The sequence below is a fragment of the Equus przewalskii genome, chromosome 7, assembly GCF_037783145.1.
Source record: "Equus przewalskii isolate Varuska chromosome 7, EquPr2, whole genome shotgun sequence".
Classification (NCBI taxonomy): Eukaryota; Metazoa; Chordata; class Mammalia; order Perissodactyla; family Equidae; genus Equus; species Equus przewalskii.
The window spans coordinates 70,883,631-70,901,455 of NC_091837.1; positions in this window are offsets into that span (position 1 = coordinate 70,883,631).

The window sequence follows — 17,825 nt, forward strand, 5'->3', positions numbered from 1 at the left end:
AGTAACCCTTGCAGGCTGCCATAACAAAGCGCCACACGCTGGGTGGCTTAAAGGCTTAAAGAACCAGCCTTTAACACATGCCATGCAGTTCACTCATTTAAAGTGTCGAATTCCATTCTTTAACACGTTCACAGACTTGTGCGACCATCACAAAAATCAAATTTAGAACATTTTCATCCTTCCCCAAAGAAATCCCGTACCCATTAACGGTCACTCCCCAACCCCCACTCCCTGTCCCCACAGCAGAGGGAAATCTCTGCTAAATCTCTATTCATAATCGAGGAAACTGAGGCCCAGAGATTCATCCAGGGCTAGAATCCAGCTGAGAAAAAACACAGGGCCTCCTCCAGGGAGGAATTTGAGCCACTACTAGACAGTCACTTGCTCAGTTATACTAGTTTTTTAAGTGTCAAAATAAGAATTAATATCCCTGAGGATTGTTTCCGTCTGTCAAGAAGTGTCACGGCTATCTCGACTGCACGTTTGTGCTGCTAGATATTTGCTGCTTCTGCTCTGGTTCGTCAGCATGTTAAGCCTTATCATGAAGCATCCTGTGCATTACCCCTCAACAGTAGGTACAAAGCACCCTTCTCAGGGTCTCAAGAGCTATCCAAGCCAAATGCATTAGCTTTTTATCCATACACCTAAGATCTGGCTTGTAAAGTGAATGTCAGCAAAGAACCATGACGTTAATTGTTCAGAAATGCTTTCACAACATCACCACTTGGAAGAGACAAACGAATTGGTTTTATTTACATCATGTAGAAAGGACAACATGAAAAGCCAGGATAAATTATGTCCTGGTTTATGTGCTTCTTGGGTTGAAAAATAAAACAAAACACCCTGTGGGGGGATTTCCTTTCTAGGTACGTGTGTCCCAAAGCTGCTGGTTACTTTTGACTTTTAGTCACTTCTACTTACTAAAGTGACTTCAAGCACAGCATTCAGCAGCCACTCTCAAACTTCTAGCCCTATACATTTCAAGCATTGTCACTGTGTAGTTTGAAGATGCCAGCGGGTATACTACTGTTTTATTAAACAAATGAGTAAAATTCTTCTGGGGTGGTTGGGTTTCCAGTAAAAGAAAGCACTGAAGGAGAACAAAAGTTACGAGAGATGGAAAACACTGTTTACAGGTTGGGGGGGTGGGTAGATGCTGGTGAAAGGGAAAGCAGGCACCTTTGAAGTAGGCTAATGTATATTTTGTGGAACCTACCTAGTTTACTAGATTTAAGGGCTCAAAAAATTGGGAACAATATATTCTGCATCGTTATAAACGCATTGTTTGTCCTCTCTTTAACCGTATCAGAACATTTAAGACACATCAAAGGGTTAGAATTACATAGTTAACCCAGAATCCCCTGTGGTTTGAAGGCTGAGTGTTGCCTCATTACCAGTGCCAAGTACACACCAGTGAGACTGGCGTATAGCCACACTCGGGCTTTACTTTGTGGTGAGAGGATATTTCAGGTCTAAAATCTGGGAACAGGTCCAATCCTTCTTGAGTCAAAAGTCAAAGCACGGTCAAGGTTGTTGTTAGAGACCTGTTCCAATTCATGCCCTGGCTAGCTTGACAAGCCAGTTCACACCCAAATTTTTAGCTCTTCGGGTCCAAGAATAGAACCAGAGATGTGAAACACCCTCATTCTAGAAAAAGACAGGGATGTAACAAATGTACATGCCTCCGCCTGGGTTATATGCCTCTCCTGCCAGTCAAAACAGATGCAGAGCTCGTCTATCCCTGACGTAGGCAGTCAAAAAGGATAATCCAGAATTTACATACAGATTATTTTTTTTGCTTCTCTATGATGCAATTACCTATTCATAGTAAAATTAAAAGCTACCATTAACAGCATTAACTGGCTTTCAGAAGAACTCGTTGAAATACAGAGTTCTGAAAGTACAGACAGATTCATATCAAGGAAAAGCAAGAAGCACCAGGACTCAAACAGTTTCTTCTCCTCGATCTAGGGTAGAGGCTTCCTCCTCAGCTCCCTTAGCTTTATCTAAGACCATCACCAATGTCTCAATCACTTAAAATTCCAAAACTTGGAGCATCATTAACTCACTCTTCTTTTTTGTCCGTCATCCCACTAGCCATCAATTTTCAGGCATTATTTCCTTGAGAAGTCTCAGATCCTCCCTCCTGCTCTCAGCCAGGGCAGGTCCTCAGTAACCACATGCTGATTATTACAACTCTTACTCTAGGCTCCTCTCCTTCCCTTCTTCATGGCACCTCCTTGCCCGATAACCCTGAAATGCCATCTTCATTGCATCGTTCCTCAGCGCAAACATATAGAACGGCAGCCCTCTGGCACCTCCAACATCGGTCTATAACCCACTACCAGATCTTCGAGGTCCTTCCATAACTGAGATTCCCCCACTAAACTTTCACCTCCAGGATAACAAGGCTAGTCTTGCTGATCCCCCGTCTTAATTGGGCATAGTGTGTAACAGCGTAACAGGGAGTAAGTTCCAACCAAATGAACCAGCAAACCTCGAAGCCCATGGAACAGGTCGTGTCACCAATTTGTTTATAATTCCTGGAGCAGAGTAGTTAATGAGTGGTGTGGATGTTTCCCTTTAGTACAGGTGAGAAAGCACAGGAATGGCGTATTGACAGGTCACTGCTTTGCCTGGTCTTGTAAACTCTTGAGATCCCTCTTGAGTGCAGAACAATAAAACACAATTATTTCGTGACTACTTATAAATAGTAGCACAGGCTCAGAGGAAGTGATGTCAAAAATTTCTTAAAGTTTACTACACATAATTTGAGGCTATGATAAATACCCTGTTTGATAAGAGCTCATTGAGCTTTTTTTTGATCATGTGTGCTTACACATAAATCAGAAACACTATTAATAGGGCCACTTGAAAACATATAAATAAAATGGCAAGTGACTTTTGGCAAGTCACTTGACATTTCTGGGCCTCAGATCTCTCATCTGTAAAATGAGGAGGTTGCACAAACCAGGTGATCTCTGTGTTCCCCTCGATTCTGACATTATTTTATTCTATACGCAAAAAACCACCCTCTGCTCCTTAAATCAGCGGGTTTATTAGTTTGAGTTTCATAGGCCAGTAAATTTCCCTTTCTTCCAGTGTTTTTCTGTAGGCTCTTCATAAGGTTATAAGCTTTTTATTTTGTAAAGAAAGAGGTTTTTTATTTTTAAATCCACCGTTCTACCAACCATTCCCATCATGTCATTTAAACAAGCCATGTTAAGATCAGAAATATAATCTCTGGATAAAACATAATCCTTGTGTTTAACACATTTAGTTTATTTAAAAAGAAATTCATTGCAGGGGCTGGCTCGATGGCCGAGTGGTTAAGTTTGTGCACTCCATTTCAGCTTCCCAGGGTTTCACCGTTTCGGATCCTGGGCTTGGACCTAGCACTGCTCATCAAGCCATGCTGAGGCAGCATCCCACATAGCACAACCAGAAGGACCTACAACTAGAATATACAACTATATACTGGGGGTTTTCAGGAAAAGAAAAAGAAGAAGAAGAAGAAAAAGATTGGCAACAGATGTTAGCTCAGGCGCCAATCTTTAAAAAAAGAAGAATTCATTGCAGTCTCCTTATTTTTCTCATTCCACCCCAGACTAGTGAAAACTTTGTCACAGACTGACAGCTGTCTGTCGTCATACTGACTTATCACTTTTTTCTCTGTGTGTGACCAAGGATGTAGAAAATCCAGCTTCCCCATGTGCAGCATAGGGATATGAGTAAATCCACCATTTTATCATCCATAAATATTGTAAAATCTAAAATTTCAGCTTTGGAAGGTATATTAAATAGAAGTAAGGGTAATTGCGTCCATGCACCCATCAGAAAGATGTTTGCGTTCTTTTTACTACACCACCACCAGACAGTTATCTGAACTGACAACCAACCACTGGGAAGTTCTCTGATTCTGAAGGTGGGGTTGCTGGCTATGCTTAAAAATGCCCTTTTTACCCCTAGCTTCCCTTTTATAAATCACATGTCAGTGACTTGTGTACTCCGAAATGAGACTGAAACACCAACGTGGTTAAGTGTATACATCTAATGTAACATAGACAAAATGCTCCATTTCTACATGTTTAAATTGTTTCCATTATTGAAGGCTCAATGCAAATGTCCCCTCCTCCAGGAAGTCTTCACCTCTCCAGCTAGAAGCAATGTGTCCTCTTCTGAACTTTCCTTAGATAGTGTTTCCTTAGATATTGCTTGAATCTATCATATGGCACTATCATATGGCACCTTTTTTTTTCTTTCTTTCTTTCTTGCTTTTTTGGTGAGGAAGATTGGCCCTGAGCTAACATCCATGCCAGTCTTTCTCTACTTTATCTGTGGGACACCTACCACAGCATGGCTTGATGAGTTGTGTGTACATCCATGCCTGGGATCTGAACCCACAAACCCTGGGCCTCTGAAGTGGACCATGCAAACTTAACCACTACACCACTTGGCTGGCCCCTCCAGTTTCTTCCACCTTTGTGTTATGGTAAAATATGTAAAAATCTTATTTCCTCTACTCGATTCTAAAGTCCTTGGTGTCAGGAATTATGTCTTCGGACATCATGCATAGCCAGACACAATTAGCAGAGTACCCTACAGAAAATAGATTCTCAGTAAATTGAGGGAAGAATGAAGACAGAAAAGAAGAAGAAAGAAGTTTGTTACATAAAGGAGAGCCCTTCCTACCTGGAAAAGTCCTGTAAGGGAGTAGTCAAGAGAAAGTGAGGAAGCAGAAGAGAAAAGTGAGCTGGGTTAGGCTGGCCTGGTGGCACAGCGGTTAAGTTCACACGTTGCGCTTCTTGGCGGCCCGGCGTTTGCCGGTTCGGATCCCGGGTGAGGATATGGCACCACTTGGCAAAAGCTATGCTGTGTTAGGCATCCCACGTATGAAGCAGAGGAAAATGGGCATGGATGTTAGCTCAGGGCCAGGCTTCCTCATCAAAAAGAAGAGGATTGGTAGTAGTTAGCCCAGGGCTAATCTTCCTCAAAAAAAAAAAAAAAGTGAGCTGGGTTAAAAGCCGACCGATTAAGGGATTATGCCGAAACGAGTAAGGAGCAGAGAGAGGAGGCAGAGCATGGGCATGCAAACACGTTCTCTTTATGGGTGATATTTCACTTCATAGGCTGACTTTCCTTCCTCTCTCATCTGTTGCTTTTTCAAATCCACTTGCTGCGTGGGTTTCCTTGCTACCCTTAAAGAAGTCAAAGCTGGTCATGCAATTACCACAGGCCAGCCTAAACTCTAAGAAGCCAAGTTAATCCTTCACTGGAATGTAAGCACTATCTCTCCAAAAGCAATCAGCTGGCTGTCTCAGTTAGAAACTTTTCTCTACTGCAAATGAGCAGATTTGTTCCTACAACTAAATCGCTGGAACATCTTGTTCAGCCAAATTATTTCTTATTCAAGGAAACCTGTGCCAGTGCTCATGATGCCAGGCCGTTCTTCCCTGACCCAGGACACTGTCTTGACAAATCAACTTAGCCTGAGTCAGCAGAGGCATTGGGGAAACCCTCTGTCTCTGGTTGGATGAAAGGTCATATCACCCACATACTGCCTATAAAGACATCCTTCCCAAATTAGATCTTATTTTCATTTGATACTAGGTTGGTTTCAACCATTGAGCCCCATCAGCTGAGGTCTGGCTTCCCAAGACTAGACTGTCTTCATGGAGCCAGCACCTCAAACTCAAGTTGTTCAAAACAGAACCCTTCACTTTCCACACAACAAGCCTGCTTTTCTTTCTGAAAAAGCTTTTCTTTCTTTCTTTCTGGTTTCTTAATCCTTGATAAACATATCTATCTCCCAGGTCAGGACCTCAGAGACTTTTCTACTACCTATCCCCAAAGGCTCGTTCTTTCCTGGGCCAACTCAAATGCCCGGATCTCCTCCCATCTTTGCTGCAAACTCCAGGGATGAAGCCAGAGTTCCCCTCCTCATCCAAGGGTTGCCACCAAAGCCGAAATTAAGTCAAAGAAGACTTAGTCACTTTCCCAGGAAGGGTTTTACAGTCACTCCCATGGCATGGGAAACATCAGTTTACTATAAATAAACAACACATCATTTATAGAGTTCAAATTCTCAAAGTCTGAGGGGCTTCCAGCCTCTGCTTCCTAAGGCAAAGCTCACCAAACCTCACACTCCCCTCCTTCCGCCTGACCTGCAGCCCAGGAGTGTGTGGTGCTGGCTCAGCTGCTGAGCTGCCCTCTATCGAGTGGGTGGTGTACATTTCTGACTTTGCTGTTTCTGGGGCTCTGCCTAAAAAATGATCACTTTCCATTCTTTTACATCTTTTTTTTTTTTTAATGAACTAGTCTTAAAACTTTAGAGTAACTCTCCCTCTTTCTCTCAAAACTGCTGGGGTCTATCCTTTGTCCCTTCCTTTCCATTCCCAGCTCCATTGTTCCGGTTGAGACACCCTTAATGGTTTGACTAGTACAGGCTATTGGTCTGCTGTCCTATCTGGTCACCTGATTTCTGATATGACTCCAGAATAATACTTTTTATTTCCCTCTGTTCTATTGAGATATAATTGACATAGAGCACTGGATAGGTTTAAAGAAGGAGACTTCTAAAGCACAGTTTGATCATGTCCCTATTGTCACCCCACCCCCTTATGACTCCCGAAAAACTTTCAGTAAGTCTCCATTGCTTGCAGAACAAGGACAAGATTGCTCAGCATGAGAGTCAAGGGCCCAACCTGCCAGTCTAGTCTTACATTCTCATACTTGAAATTCCTGCTAAAGAAGCAAGCTCTAAGATTTCACATCCACCTCTATCTGGAATGAATTTCTACCTGTCACAACCCTAACTGTTATCCACACAAAAACCTGCACACGGATGTTGACAGCAGTTTTATTCATAATTGCCAAAAACTTGGAAGCAACCGAGATCTCCTTCAGTAGGTGAATGGATAAATAAACTGTGGTCCATCCAGACAATGGAATATTATTCAGCGCTGAAAAGAAATGAGCTATCAAGCCATGAAAAGACATGGAAGAAACTTAAGTGCATATTATTAAGTGAAAGAAGCCAGTCTGAAAAGGCTACCTGCTGTACAATTTCAACTATATGACATCCTGGAAAGGGCGAAACTATGGAAACTGTAAAGAGATCAGTTGTTCCCAGAGGCTGGGGCAGTGAGGGATGCATGGGCAGAGCACAGAGGATTTCCAGGGCAGCGAAACTACTCTGTATGGCACCATAATGGTGGATACACGCTATACGTTTGTCCAAACCCATAGAATGTACAACACCAAGAGAGACCCCTGTTGACCTTAAACAAATAGCCAGTTATTTCTCCAGCAAAAATGGGTTTATTCAGGATCAGCAAAGAACTGCAATTTGGGTTCTGCAACCATGGGGAGTCACCTGCAAGTCCCCCTGCGGCAAAAGGGGAAAATTTCTTTTATTGAGGGGAAAAGGAAGTTGGGAGGGCTATTGTAAACCAAAGAGTCCATCGGAGGAATTGAGAATTTGAGGTGTAGTGGCTTTTCATTGTCTGAATTGAGACAGTCTCTCAGTGGCTGAGCTTCTTGCTGTCAAGAAGAGGAGGTCTTTCTTCTCCCTGTTGGGCTCTGCTATCCAGGTAGGGCATGAGAGCTCCCCCTTTTGTCTTCCCCACCTCAGTCTAATGAGGTTTCTGTTTATTAATTTCCACAACTCTAAGGTAAACCGTGACCTTGAGTGGTGATGACGTATGGGAACTCTCTGTATCCTCCTCTCAATTTTGGTGCTCCAGAGGAGGTGCCACGAACACCCAGAGGAGGGAGAAGTCATTTCAGGTTGGGGAAATCAAGGAAGGCTTTTGGAGCAGGTGTCATTTTATCTGAGCCTTGAAGGATAGCTAGGGTTTTTGTTTTGTTTTTTTAAATAGACTATATTTTAGAGAAGCTTTAGATTCACAGCAAAATTGAGAGGAAGATACAGCAAGTTCCCTTATACTCTGTCCCTACACAGGCAGAGCCTCCCCCATTGTCAACATCCCCCACCAGTGTGGTACATTTGTTACAATTGATAAACCTACATTGACACTCGGTATTACAGTAACTTGTGTACACATCCTAGTTCCTCTTCCAGACTCCAAACTCCATAATGTCAAGGAAAGTATCATTGACTTTTATAAACTTTCGATGCCTAGCACATTCCCTTACCTAAAATTACTTAATAAAATATCTGTTACCTAGCACATTCCCTTACCTAAAATTACTTAATAAAATATCTGTTAAATCTATTACTACACTAGTGGTGAGTTTAGTCAAGATTTTTTTTGGTGAGGAAGATTGGCTCTGAGCTAACATCTATACCTATCTTCCTCCATTTTATGTGGGATGCTGACACAGTGTGGCTTGACAAGTGATGCTTGGTCTGCACCTGGGGTCCAAACCTGAGATCCCTGGGTGGCAGAAGCGGAGCCTGCAAACTTAACCATTATGCCACCGGGCCAGTCCCTAGTCAACAATTTTTCTTTATAGGTAAATAGCTTCAACTCCAACCTACAAACTTTTCGAATTTGGGTACATTTTGCCAGGAAATTATGTTAATCATTTCTCATATAATTGTACTCTCAGTCCAGAGGCCAATCTATACAAGGATGAGCTTTGGTTATAAATCCATGAGTTCTATTCCAGATAACTGTGCAGTGCTTACCTGGCACTTGACACAAGAGCCAACTTTTTGTATTCCCTTGAGTCAGGGGAGGAAAGGAAACCAGATAGGGAAGGAATATATTCAAGGTCCCCAGCAAATGAGGGCAGAGATTAGATTTGGAAGTTGTGAGATCGAGGCGGGGGTTTGTGCTGAGATTCCTGGGGAGCTGGTTCTCTGAGCAGTTGACCACCCATCAATCATGGTGCAGATTAATAAACAATGAGACTCCCCAGGCAGTCAGGGGAGCTGGGTTTTATCCGGGTCCTCAGGGGAGTTACTCAGTCACCTGGGGAAGCTTCACTGCACATTCAGAGCATGACAATGACATGGGACTTGGGGAATGGTAAGGCCCCCCTTCAAGCTCTATAGCTGTGATCTGGAGGTAATAATTCCATCAGTAGACATTCTCAGTGAGCATCTTTGTTGCACCCCTGGGAAGTACAGAAGAGTCTAGAGCCCAACTGGGGAGAGCAAAACTAACACACCTGAAAAAAAAATGAACTAAGTGGGGAATAGAAGAGGGAAGGAATAAAATGAGGCCACCTCATGGAGAGTTGGGCTGTGAAATCTGACCTCGATATAGGAGAGGGGTAAGAGGAGAGGGGAAGAGGGCAGAGAACGCTGGACTTCAGACATCCGTAAAACCTCCCTTATCTCATCTGGGCCTCACAGCACCCGAAGAGTTGTGTGAGATATGGGGACAATGAACAGGTTCATCTGCAGGTGAATACAATATTTCAGGACCCTCAACAATGACATGAGCTACAAATCTTAAGGGATAGATTCCAGGACCCCTTCTGGACTATCAGGCTCCTGTCATTTGTACCGGCTTCTCACTAGTGCCGAGCTTGCACTGTGCCTCCCCAGATGCCAGAAAGATGAAGAACCTAAAATGATAGAAATAAAATGTTTGCTAGACCTCTGACTTGAAGTTCACTGCTTGTTTCCACTACCCTGACACGGGGGCATGATATGAAAAAAGAGTTGTTTTCGAAAAATAAGGTAGGCAGTCATCTGTAAGATGGACAGGTACCAAGAGAGGAGGCAGACAGAAATACGACCTGTAGGAGGTGTGGTAATTCATAAGGACTGGGGAAGGTGACAAAAAGAGCAGGAATTGGGTCTTGGTGATAAATTCATTATAGGGGATGAAGGAAGAATCATATTCAGATTCCACTGATTTCTATTGAGCACTTATATTTCTAGTTATACACCTGGGTGCTTTCACATGCCCATGTTCCACTGGGATTTTTTTCTTGCCCCCCTTAAAGTTACATAGCTGCCCAAGTGATCTCTTCAAAATCCAAAAATGGCCATGTCTCTTCTTTGCTTAAAACCCTTCAGTGGCTCCCTGTCATCCTTCCCTCATCTGGCCCTGCCTCTTCTCCAGTATCATCTCTTGCCCCTCCGTATACTGTCCGCTGCTCCAGCAACTCTGAATTGTCTGAGCTATGCTATTTCTCACATTCTGTTCCCTCTGCCTGGAAAACCTTTCTCCTCCACACCCCGTCTGAGCTAATGCTACTCTTCCTTTAATACTCAGGCCAGACACTTTCCCTCAAAAATCTTCCCCAACACTCCAGTAAAAGATAGTCCAGACATGAGGTAAGACAAGTGGCGAGGCACACAGAGCAGTATCTCCAACCTCCCAGCTACTAGTCTCCAGGCTGCTCCATCACAATGGTCATAGCCACAGCCACCACTGGACTCCCTAATTGCCCATTCCTGCTGCCTGACCACATACCACTGCCCCCACCCAACATCCCAGGACTTCTCTACCATTGTTCCTCTACCTTCTTGTAAAAGCAGCTTCTCCTATGAGGTTCTTTCTACCTCACCCTCACCGCCAATAGCCAATCACCAGGCCCTATAGTTTCTCCCTTCTATACATTTCCCATATCTGTCCACTTCTCCCCATCTCTACTGGCCCCCAAGCCCAAGCCGTGCTTAGCTTTCAACCAGAAGATTGCCATAGCCCTCCCTTCTCTCTCCCTGTAACCAGACTGAACTTTCCTGAACGGAAATTTGATCTTGTCAACTATGGTTTAAAACCTCTTGGATGGTTGGTCTTTGTTTGAGATAAAGACTAAATTACTTAACCACAAGGACCTACAAATCACCTCCTGCCCGTGCCCTGCCCTCATCATCTCAGCATCAGTCAAAGTCTCCTTCCTTTCAGTCATCAGGCACCCTGGCTATTCTTTCCCGACTTCACCTGATGAATTTCTACTCAGCTTCAGGCCTCAGTTTAAACGTCACTTCCTCAGGAAAGCCATGGCGGATTCCTGGGCCAGATTAGATCTCCTTGTTAAGCACTCGCTGGCACTTTGTGTTTATCTCTTTGTAGCATTTATCACAATTACAAAATTATATGACTCGTTTCATGTCTGTTTCTTCTACTTAATAGACTATAAGCTCCACGAAGGCAAGCACCAGGCCTATCTTTCTGACTCTTATAGTTTTAGTGCCTGGCTTGATAACTGGCACATAGTAGGTCCTGGCTACTGTTTGTTGAATGCATGGTAGTTAACATTTGTTGAATTAAAATTAATGTTTCCCCACTCCCATCCCAGATGGGTTAGGTGTCTCTTCTCTTTGTCCCCATTTCTATTATTGCTGCCTCCCAATTCTCTTTGCTCTTCAACCCTTCAGCTCCACCACCTGAGCACCTAAGGGCAGGGACAATAAAATATATGTTTGAAAGCAAGCAGGCACTCAAAAAATGTTTGCTGAATGAATGGAGCCTTTTGAGGAAAAAGAACAGCGTCCAAGGTGAAAATTCACAACAGAGGACCCAGATTTGGAAGTCATCTCAATGAATTGCATTCAGGATTGAACCTTGGGGACCACCCTTCATTACGGGGCAGGAGGAAGAGGAGATGGCCAAGGCGAGGCTGGGGATCCAGAGGAGCACTGTGTCGGGGGAGCCAAAGGAAGTGTTTCAAGAAGGAAGGGAAGGTCATTGGGGTCAAATTTTGCTAAATGAATAAGGAAGTTGAAGACTGAAAGAGGGTTTGAACTCCACCAGAAAAGAGGAAGTTTTGCACAGTTTTAGCAAAGTTGTGGAGATAACAGCCAGGTTGCATGAGATGAGGAAAGGAGTGAGTCCACAGGAGAGCGTGGAGCTGTAGGCTGTTTGTTGAAAGGGTTTGGCCACACGGAAGCGAATCAAGCTCCCTCATTTGAATAGAGTAAAACGAGCTCCAGAATGTTCCTTCTCACATTTTCTGCTCACTTCTCCTTTCTGCCCTGATAAGTATGGAATGAGCTGGGTTCATGACAGAACCCGGAACATGACAGCTCATAGCTGGCATGAAATAAAATTCTATTCTTCCCCCAAACTTCCACAAGGAATACTGTTGCTTTTCACACTTATTCAGAAAATGTGAATGCAATATGAAAATATAAAGTAATTTTTCCTCACAAAAGGAGCTAAAATACATTTATTTTCCAAAAGAAAATGATAAAATGTTTTTTGAAAAACCCTCTTCGGTGCCTTCAAAAATGTTTCTAGAGCAATTACTCCAGCAGTAAGAACATCAGTAACAAGTTACTTTCTTAACATGTCTAACAATATGTGCCCCTGGCACAAGGAGAGAATAAATTCCTCTTAAATGAATTCCTCTTAACAAGGAACAAAAGATGACTAAGAGGAGTTTCCTAAATTGTAAACCTTGGAGGCTGGGAAATTGGGCCAATTTTCAACTTGAACACAACCTCTGCCATGCCAATCAGACACACCTGCATGTGTGTCATAATGCTGCTTCACCCCTACAGGAAAGCCCTGGTAACACTGTCCAAACAAAGCCCAACAGGTTGAAATGGAGCGGAATTCACTGAGTTGAACTCATAAATTGCTGAAGGTAGAACAAGATTCTTGGCTGAACTTTGATCAAAACAAATAGCCTAGTACAGGGGGTTCTTAACCACAGGCAGTATGTGAACTTGGACTGAGAAAAATATATTTATTTTCACTAATCTCCAACTGGAATTTATTTCCTTCAATTATGAATGTAGGCAACAAGTTACTAGGATTAACAGAAACCACGGATTTTTCATATCGCCTTACAATTGTTGCAGACACTTCGAAATATCATTTCTATTCATCATTACTAGTTGTCAGACCCACCATGAGATTTTTATATAATGCATTATAAAGTAGCACATGTGTTATTATACCAGAAATGTGGGGTTTAAAAATATTTTGATAACTTTATTTCATATAATTGGATTCTTTGGTTATTCTACGTATTTTTTATGCATTTAAAAACGATTCTGAAGAGTCTATAGGCTTCATCAGATGGTCAATGGTGTCCACTGCACAAAAAAGATTAAGATCAGAGGCCAGCCTGGTGGCCTAGTGGTTAAGTTCAGTACACTCTGCTTTGGTGGCTTGGGTTTGGTTTCCAGGTGCAGACCTACACCACTCTGTTAGTGGCCATGATGTGCTGGTGGCCCATATACTAAAAAATAGAGGAAGATTGGAATGCATGTTAGCAGGGGGTGAATCTTCCTTAGCCAAAAAAAAAAAAAAGGATTAAGATCCTCTGATCTGATATTTTATGAATAAAGCTTATGGTTCATCATTTCTAGTTGCAGGCACAAAGATACGAAAAACAGATTCTGTTTGCACCATTTGGTGACCTTAATAAGTTGGAATCCAGATACAACTTTTGCAGGGTTGTACTGTTTAGGACTAATCATTTATTCTGGACTAATCATCTATTCTATGTTCTTCTTTGCAATATAATTTTGGTTCAAGTGTAAGGAAAGAAAAATATTCTACTTTCCTTTGGGTGCCTATTAAAACAGAAGGCTCCCAATTAATTGCTGGAGCTGGTACAGACCCCAAGATGGCCCCAGACATTCCTGAGGTAACCAATGGCCATGGAAAGAACATCTGGAAGAATTCCCAGCCCAAGAGTACAAGCCAGTGTGGGAGGTTATTCACTCTGGGAAGCATTTCACCATGCCAGCAAGTCTAAAGTCAAACAATATTGGGAGGAAAGACACACCCAGGAGATTTCTTCTGTGGTTAGACCACATCTTGTCGATGTAAAAGATATGAAATATTCAACTTAACAATGTCAAAGCTGTTTTTAGTGACATCACATGTACCAAAGAACTACTATTGTTTGTTCAGTAGAAAAATATTAGAGTATCAAACCCAATTTACCAATTTAGGTTCCCTTAAATTACTACATCTATTGTAGCTACTCTCTCGTCCAGAGAAATCTTGAACACTTTATGGAAAAATGTCCCTGTACTGCCCCCAAGAGATAGAATCTCAGAGGTAGTTTTCATCCCATGTAGTCTAACTATGAAGCCTGTAGGGTCTATTAAGGACCTGTATGTAGAGTAATGCTCGAGATACTAGGAACACTATTTGGATGATCAAGGAAACATTCCTGGGATTTTTTTTCCCAGACATCAGCCAGAGACTTTGCATCCATCTTGTTTGGTGCAAAGGTTCTACTTGGTGCCCGGTTCATAACTGCGTACCTGGTGAATGAAGAATAAAATTGTACCGGTCGCGGTTTAAGCATAACATATTCTCAGTGTGGGAAGGAAAGAACAACCATGTTTGTCTTGGCACAGGAACTTCTTGAAGGTAAAGGAAGTATCGTGGGCTTCTCATTATCCCACATCTAGAAATAAAAATCCATTCCCAGCAGTATGAGTTCACAGAACCTAGAACTTCAGGAGTCCTCTGCACTTCCCAAATGTTAATGTGCATGGGACCACCTGGGCATGCTGGATCCTGATGCAATAGGTCTGGGGTGGGGGCTCAGATTTCATTTTTCTAACAAGCTCCCAGGTGATGCCAAGGTTGCTGCTGCTCGAATCCTCTCCTCAGGGCTTATGGATAATTATGGAGCCCGGACGAGGGTTTAGAATGAGTAACACCAAGCAGCCTATGGTTTAGGAGGATTTTAGAGGTGGCTTTAGTAAGACTGAATCACTTTCATAAAAGAAAGAGGGTATTCCCACAATGACATGACGCTAGTAAACTTTTGCTTTACTTTCTCCAGGATACCTAATAAGTCCTAGAGAAAAATCAAGCGTGGTACAATATTATCCATAAACACTAAAGTGCTACTTTTCCTTAAGGAGTAAAGGTTCTTCTATTGTTAATAAGCCTATGATATTAACTTCTTTGTTCTTCACAAAAATTTCTAGAACTTTCCTTAAGATATTTTGGTAATGAAGACACTGCTTACTATGGTATTAGTTTACTCTTCTAGACAGCCTGAAAGTTATATTTATTTTAATTATATAAAGAATTGTTAGTACTTTTTTGGGACATAATTACCATCATTAGCACTTCATTGTGTTTTGGGAATAACAAAAATGTTATTGTTTCTTAATGATAGTCCTTACCTACACCAAATGCTTTTATGTCTCGTTTCCAGAGTAGGCTAACTGGAGGTTTGTTTCTGCCGACTGTCTGGCACAAATGCCTTTAGATATACTGTTTACTTTCTCTTGTATTTTTAAAGAGTTTGCATTTTTAATGTCCCTAATTTATTGGAGGATAATTCCCAGTGGTGCAGTCAGCATTCATTATTAATGTTTTCTCTTCTAAGGCAGATGGGGTTGTGTAAATTTAAATGTGTGATTAGCACAATCTATCTGCTTTTGCTATAAATGATGTGTCAACCTAAAACCAACAATTCTACTCATGTATACTCTCACTACCAAGAGAATGACCTTCCACAGTTCTCTGAAACCTCAGTAATATGGATTTTCCTTAAGGAAAGACACTGTGGTGAGTGGATGAAAGAAAGTTGCTCTATTTTCATGGCAACTGACATGAAAGTTTTTCCAAAGGTCTTCCTTTAATTTTGAGAAAGGTGGGCAAATGAACGCCCATCTTGAGATAACTGGCATACATACCACTTTAAACTCTGCCTATTGAAGACTTTTACAGGGAAGTCACATGGCCAGGTGTGCCCCAGCAGCCTGCCCCTTTAAGGCTTCTCCCACTTCATAGGTGAACCAGCCAAACCTAAGACAGAGCCTGAGATAGCAGCCTCAACTCCTAAAAGTGCAGGACTCACACAAACTTATCCCCACCCACATCCTTCTCTGTTCAGTGACCAACCCTGATACCTATTTCCTCCTCCCAGCTTCCTGTTGATTTGGGCCTTGAAACCTTGTTTTACCGAGTCCCCTCCCTTGCAATCTGTCCTTCCAGGAAGAGCTTGTGTCTCCTCTCTGGGCTCAGCACTGTTTGTATTGTCTGCATAGCCATTCTGACGACTCTTCAAGGCCTGGAGAGCTACTTTCTGGGCAGCCAAGAATGGTCTCCTCCTTTTACTGAGAAGGTCCAGGGAAGGACACCAAGGAGGAAGCCTATAAGGAAGATACTGGATGCACGACAGAGTTCAGGGGGCATTTACTCCAAAAGAAACAGCAATGCACAATACAAATGGTCTATTTTATATAGTGATTGGGGTGGATGTAAAATTCACACAGTGAGGTCTGTAGAGTACCTCACTCAATCTTGACCAACTTCTACACACCTGTGCACGGTCATCACCCAGACTGAAAACTTGAACGTTCCCTGTGTCTCTTTTCAGCCAACCCCCCTCTGAAAGCTAACCACTTTACTGACTTCCATCATCAAAACTTTCTCCTTAAAAACTAAGGTTTTGGGGCTGGCCCGGTGGTATAGTGAGTGGTTAAGTTTGTGTGCTCTGCTTCGGTAGCCTGGGCTTCACAGGTTTGGATCCCGAGTGACGACCTACACACCACTCACCAAGCCACGCTGTGGGAGCATCCCACATACAAAATAGAGGAAGATTGGCACAGATGTTAGCTCAGGCCAATCTTCCTCACACATACACACACACACACACACACACACACAGCTAAGGTTTTATAACTTATCCAGTCATTTCTGCACTCACAGCAACCAGTGAAACGTCATAATTCTTTGTCACTTATAATAAATTTAGCTTAAGTATTATAATAAGCAGTATTTAACATGCATTGTACATCTGCTTCAAACATCCTCCCAAAGAATGCACTCTTTAAAGATAGGAATGTAATGTCTTCCTCTCTCCAGCCCTGATGCCAGTACTTCTTTGAAGATCAGTTTTCTTCTCAGAGAACTAAGGTCCAGTTGCCCTGCTGTGTATGTGCTAAACTGCAGCAAAACATCTCCGTGTGAGTTTGGGGGGGGGGGTGGGATGTATTCCTTTCATGCTTGATGTGTGTTCTTTGTTCTGAAATGGTGTGTAATCATGCTGTAAATGCTTTCCTGGAGTACTTTCTTCCCTGTGGAAGGGAGTGCTTCCAGACTAGTCCTTGGCTCAATTAAAAATCACTCTATCTTTGTTATCTATAGGATGGTTATTGATTATTTGTGTCGACACATCTATCCCCATTTTTTACCCTAGAGTAATTCAAAGCAAACCCAAGACAACATGATCATGTCACTTTGCCTGTAAATATGTAATAACATGCTGCTTTTTAAATTATACTTACATGAGTAAATGCTTTGTCTCCACATTATAATGTGGACTCCCTGAGGGCAAGTATTGTGTCTTTTTCATGCCTGTTTCCCAATCAGCTCTTCTCGGTAGGAAATTTTACACACACACACACACAAATTACATTCTGAGGATTGCTTGACCAATGCATGGTATCAGACGATGGTTCTTAAACTTGAGCATGTATCCAAATCACCTGGAGGGCTTGTCAAAACACAGATGGATGGGCCCCAAGCCCAGAGTTTGATTCAGTGGAATTTGCATTTCTAACAATCTCCCAGGTGATAATGATGATGATGATGATGACGATGATGATGATGATCCAGAACCACACCTTGAGAAGTCCTTCATTAGGACAAGGAAGATGTGAACATTTCTACACCTGCTCATTAATTAAACATTAATCATATGTGAGGACGGGAGGAATAGGGGGAGAAACAATCCCCACTCTCACAGAGCTTATACTGTATGAGAAGCATATAAAAAAGAAATAGAGGAGAATTATTAAGAAACATGGATGCTGGACTCTCATATCAGAAGATTCTTATTTAACTGGTATAGAGTAGGCATCAATTTTTTTTAGAAGCTCCTAAATAATTCCAATGTGCATTTACATACTATTACACAAGGCTTCACTGAAGAGGTGAGATTAGAATTTGTCCTTAAGTTATGAA